The sequence below is a fragment of the Xenopus laevis genome, chromosome 1S, assembly GCF_017654675.1.
Source record: "Xenopus laevis strain J_2021 chromosome 1S, Xenopus_laevis_v10.1, whole genome shotgun sequence".
In the NCBI taxonomy this organism is placed as follows: domain Eukaryota; kingdom Metazoa; phylum Chordata; class Amphibia; order Anura; family Pipidae; genus Xenopus; species Xenopus laevis.
Window position 1 is genome coordinate 29,349,067 of NC_054372.1, and position 6,412 is coordinate 29,355,478.

Genomic DNA, 6,412 nt, shown 5'->3' on the forward strand with positions numbered 1-6,412 from the left:
ACTGAAGCTGGCCATAGACGCAAAAATCTGACCGTACGAATCATCGTACGATCGGACTTTCCCATCTCCCGACCTGCCACTAACCATTCCGATCAAATAAAGTAGAAAAGAACAGATCAGCAGATGTTCTGCCCCTGACAGCAATCGTAAGAAAGTTATGTCCGACCAAAGCTAGTAACAGTCTCCCTCTGAAAATCGTACGATCGGTAATACACGCAGAGATATTATCGGCAGCCGACAGAAATCTTTTAACCTGTCTGATCGACCAAACGACCAATCTCCACTGGATGAAAAATGTCCAGTTTTACCAGTGCAGGGCAACACTATATTTATTATTCATTACTTAAAAACGCTTTCATTTTTTGACATTACTATTCCTTTAAAGAGATTACATGTTTTGCAGCTTTGCAGTACTTTGTCATGCAGTATGTGGTATTACAGAAGGCCTTGATTACTTGTATGAGCAAAATGTTGGATTTCCTTAATGGGGTTGTTCACCTTCCAAACACTTTTTCCAGTTGAGTTTTTTTCAGATTGTTCACCAGAAATAAAGACTTTTAATCAATTGCTTTCCATTTTAATTTTTTTTTATATAATTTTTCCAAAATTGAAGTTTAATGTTCCTGTCTCTGGTGTTTCAGTCTGGCTGCTCAGTGATCCAGGAGCAAATTCTGACCTGTTACATTTTGCTACATTCAGTTGATACATTTCTCAGCAACATCTGTGGAATATTAGCAACTATTGTATCGATTCTAACAACTGCCTTTCATTGAAACTCAGGGATTCTTCAGGGACAATGACAAATGTATCAACTAAATGTTTCAATTTAGAACAGTTGGCGAAGTGTAAGGCTGCCGGCGACCCCCTCCTCCCAGAGCTGCTTTAGAAGGTGAAAAAAGAAACTTTACACTATAATATTAGAAAAACAACCACGAATAGAAACTAGAAGGTACTTGAAAAATGTCTTTCTTTCTGGTGAACTAACTAAAAACAACTAAACTGCAAAAAGTGTTTGAAGGTGAACAACCCCTTTAATAAATGTATAGGGTTCCAATCAGTCTGGCTTTGAAGGAATGTCAAGTTCAAAACTTCCTGTCTTGGTGAAACCCAATCAAAAATATGGCTGATGCTCATCACAGACCACTGATGACATAGCTCTGCCCCTGATATTACAGTTTTGCCCCTGAATATCACAGGCTTGTCCCCAAATCTCACTGGCTCACTCCCATATTTCAGTACTCCACATCCTGACATAATCTGCCCCTTTGTCTGCATTGTGCAACTGTTAAAAGTGCCCTAATCTCAGTGCCACCATTACCATTATAATTGTTGGGACCCTTTACAATTATTTGACCACCCATGAACACATCAGGTACATAATAAAGCCTGGGTAAAAACAGCATGTAACCATTGCAGCTGAGTCACTATATATAACCAGAAACCACTGCAGGTACAGGTGTAACTGTGTCTGCTCTGTAGTAACTGTTGAGCTGTGCCCCTGCGCTGCTGCAATGGTATCTTCCAGCATGAGCCCAAGGTGATGATGTCATGCATGTGCCCAACTGTCTTTTGATGGGACTGCTTGTGAGAGAGGAGTGTTGGTGAGAGTCTCGCAAGTTTTTTGGCTATCAAAGCGGATACAGAGCGTGGAATTTTGGAGAGATATTTGTACCTGAGCCCTCTAGGAGTGGGAGAGAAGGAGACAGAGGTGCATTAAGGTCAGATATTGAAGAAAAGAAGAAAGGATCGTCGCCAAGAGAAGATGGAGAAGAGACAGAGAGGTAAAGGGACATCCCTCTGGGAAAAGCTGTTAAACTGTCACTGGCCCCTGTTGTGTTGCCACAATTTGCTTTTTGGGGGTTTTTATATTAATTGTTTGTAGTCTTTCTGCAATGTGGATTAGTTTGGCTGCTATTTTGTATATGGAGGCAAATGTTATTATCTAGCAGGGATCTCCCTCATGTTTTAGGCAAAAATATATCCATGTTACCTGTCCATGTTACAGTATGTAGCAAATAATCATTTTTCATTGAATTCTCCCTACTCCATATCAGTTTGCGTTATATCTTTAGGGAATTAGGATTTTTAATGGGAAATCATGTTTTCATTAGAACAAATATTTATTGTATTTACCATTAACTCATCTACGTAATTGTGATATATTTTGTTAAAGACAGAGATTGGGGGATTCACTTATCCAAGTATTTTAATATATCTGAAATTATTTATGAACATAGATGCAATATTGCAAGTGTAATTGCTAAAATGAAAACCTACCAGCAATTAGTTTTAATCAGTATGCTGTAAAATAAGATTAAAGCAAACACATAATTGGTTATTATTGGCAACTAGGCTTGTGCAATTCAACCTATGTTAGTAAATCCACTCTATTGTGTTAGTGCTGGATCCCAATAGTCCCATAATGTGGGCGGGCCCATCACTTACTAAACGAGAGAGCAACACTTATATATTGTGTTTATGAACTGAGTTTGCTGCATTAGTAGGATGTCTGGAAAAGGTGCTTTTGCCGTTTTTTGGCTTTCTTGGAATAAGCATGGGTAATATGCTCTAAGATTTACTGCCTTTCTGGGGTAATGTGCATAAAATGAAGCTCTGAAAGTGAAAATAATTTTAAATCTTTTCCATCTCATTTAAAAACAAAATACAGTTTACATTTTGACTCTCCAAAGAGAGCATATTCTGTAAAAAATGAAATGATGCTGCTATGGGAGAGTCATTCTCGTTCCTACATTGTGCCACCTAGGGCCCAATATACTTGCACCCATGGCACTGGCCAGTGCAGATTCTGCACTGCATCTTGTGCCAGATTAAAAACATACAAGTACTTTTCATTATTTTTCAGTTCATTATTCATACTATTGCATGCACTTTTATTTCCCACAGGAGTTAGAATTAGCCCACTGGATGTCCACAACTACGACTTCCATTCCATTCTTGGGCAAGGAGGATTCGGCAAAGTGAGTGAATGGTTTTCCAAGACAAATACTTTAATATTGAATAAATTGAATAAACATGGAATCATATGCTCTGTGTTTTTAAAGACACATTTTGCTATTAAATTCTATTTCATGTTATTTTAGTTATATTTGAACAATTTGAAATTGTATTTGTGTTAATATATTTCTCCCAGAGTTTTATTATTTTATTTCCCTATGGCTTTCTCAGGTTATGTTGGCTACATTTGCCAACCGGAAACTGGCCGTGAAGGTCATCAAGAAGAGTCCTGAATGCAATTACAACAGCATCCGGATAGAGGCCAGTGTGCTCATGATGCCTCATCTGAATCCATTCCTGTGCCAAGGCTATTCTACTTTTCAAACTCAGGTACTAAACTGGGACAAATTAAGCATTTATTCGGTTTTGCACCTTTGTTTTCAGTGTTTTAATCTCTTTTAATTTGTCTGTATAACAGCGTCATATTTTCATGGTGATGGACTACCTCAGCGGAGGAAGCCTTGCACGTCACCTGGATTACTACGGGAGCCTGGAGCCAGAGACAGTGCTGTAAGTGATTAAAGCAATTGCATCTGTTTGTATCTCTATTGTTTGGCAACAAGAAGAGATACATATGAATATTTATTTGTATATATAAGGAATTTGTATTATACTTTTTTAACATTTTATTTTTGTTTAAAAGTTTCCATTCAGCGGAGATCGTGTGCGGCCTGGAGTTCCTGCACAGCTGCGGCATTGTTCATCGGTCAGTATAGCTCTGCTTCTCCAGCTCTCCTCTCCATAATGTTTCTATTGGGTAAATTAATTACCCTCAGTCTGATTATTTCATTATCTGCTTGACCTATATTATCAGCCCCTAGAAATATTAATTTTATTCTGTATTACAGAGATCTCAAGCCTGACAATATCCTGCTGGACCAAGACGACCATGTCAAAATATCTGACTTTGGCCTGGCAGTTCCAAACATTTTTCGTGACAAGACCATCGGTGGCCGAGCAGGGACAGTGAGATACATGGCACCAGAGGTGAGCAGTGCAGTTTCACTACATTTATAGCATAAATTCAGTAATGAACATGAGTGTATAATAATGTGCCCAAAGCAACAATTTAAACCCAGCTTATCAAATGTACAAACATAGGGGTATCAGTAGCACTGTCATTTTAATTAATTTTTTAGCAGTTGTCTAACAATGTATATTGGGATTTATTCAGGGTGTATATCTGTGCATATGTCTGTATGTAATTTGTCTCTTGCCAGTGAAAGACTTTAGTCAAATCTGTTGCTCAAAATCCAGTGTCTTATCCCTTTGTCTTTATCTCAATAACAACCTTGCTTGCTGTGACAAAAAGTTTTGGAAAATCAATATTTAGTTCTAGTAGCTGGAATTAATAGTACGCAGATTCCCTCTTAAAATCTCCCGCCATTCCATCCTGTATGTGAATTGTTTCTGTTAGTGTTCTTTTTGTTAATGGGTCTCAAAAGAATCATATGATCAGTTCCTGTAAAACTGTAGGAAGGTCAGAATGCCATGGGGGAGTTCATTCGTATATCTTTGTTACTCTCTTTGTTTTCAAGGTCCTGCAAAGAAAGAGATACAATGCTGCAGTGGATTGGTGGGCAGTTGGAATCATAATCTGTCAAATGGCCTCTGGAGACTCCCCTTTTTATGAAGGCAACGACAGGGAGAAAATCATAAACTCTATCATCAATGATGAGCCCAGGATTCCTCGTTGGCTGAATGACGATCTGAAGGACCTTCTGAAAAAGGTGAGTGTGAACAGACGGGTGGAGTATCTTTGAAAAGGGTCCCCATGTGGGACCGAAACATCGGATAGAATGCTGCATTATGTGAAATAAAAGGACACACATTTTTACTATCTACAGTGCGTGCTGATCCTCCTTCTGCAAATATATATATATATGTCATTTTGTGTTTTTGATTTTTATTCCTTCAGCTCCTAGAGAAGGACCCAAATCAACGTCTTGGGGATGGAAATATTAAACACCACCCATTCTTCTCTTCGATCGACTGGGTGGAGCTGGAAAATAAAAACCTACCACCCCATTTCCAGCTAAGAGCAGTAAGTACATGATTACTGAATGCTAATTAAATAGATACATAGCCCTGGATTAATATAATTACATACCCACATGTTAGCACATTCCATATCATCCTGGCTAAAGGGTTATTTTTCTCTTTTTTTTCTTGCAGCCTCCAATGGAGCATTCCATGCCAACTGAGGAAAATCCTCTGTCCTTCCTGTCGTAGGACCTTATACCATGTATATAGTTATTGAACATTTGTATTAACATTTTCCTTCCTACAGGTACAGGTGGGTAAAGGTATTAGTTACAGTTAATTGTTGAAGTGAATGGTGTGTGACTGTGTGAGTGAATGTGAGATATGAAAGGCCAAGGGTGTAACAAGAGGGCAAGGGGGTCTAACATTTAACATTCAGCTTTGCCTTCATACACATGTCTGTTGAACCCACACCCTGATATTAATGCTTATAGTCCAATCATCTATGCCAGGGAAGGTTTTTTCCCCCCAGTACATGGGGGTTTTTTTTATCCTCCTGCAGATGAACTAGAAGTTTATTAAGAATTTTCTGAGCAAAGGGTAAACTTCACAGACATGAGTAAGCCTCACTATTTTCTTATGATGTTATTTATTAACTGTTGCTATAATATTATTAGACCCCCTGAGGAATGTTACACCCGGAGTGAATGGACAGTAACAGGGTTGAAGCCTTGACGTGGCGTTACTGCTCACATGTGTAATCATGTGCTAATTCAACCAATTGTGAGACAGTGGGAATGGTATGGTCGTATTATCAGAACTGCATTATCTTTGGTCAGAACAGAATTAATTTTGGTACAACTGGGGCTTTAACTTGACATTGTGAATTTCCTAATCAATTTTATGGTTTGTGCTTGAAGTTTTAATACCAAGTGGAATATTTTGCAGAACATAACGGTGTGTTTGGGGGTGCAATACATGAGAGATATGGCATGGAAGATATATCAGCCAACCTAGTTCACTAAGGCTGGAAAAGAGGTTGTAAACCCAAATGTAACATTTTGCATTATAAAAGCATATTTCATTCTAAGCAGCTTCAGAATAGAAATATTAATCACAACTATATTATTATTATTTAATTGTTAACATAATCGCTATTAAAAGCAGTATCTGTTTGTCCATTTCGTTCTTTGCACTGCTGTTTCCGACTACATGCACCAGAAAATCTTCCCATCAGCATTATGCAATGATATAATCACAAATTGGGTCAGAACACAGGCCGGGGTCAGTATCCAGGTAATCAGTCCTTGGAGAGTTAACAGAGGAATAACAGAGACATGCAGGATGAAGGAGATGAACAGGAAACAGGGAGAGCTGGAGAACTGGAAACAGGCGGAATTTGTAGGAGAAAATG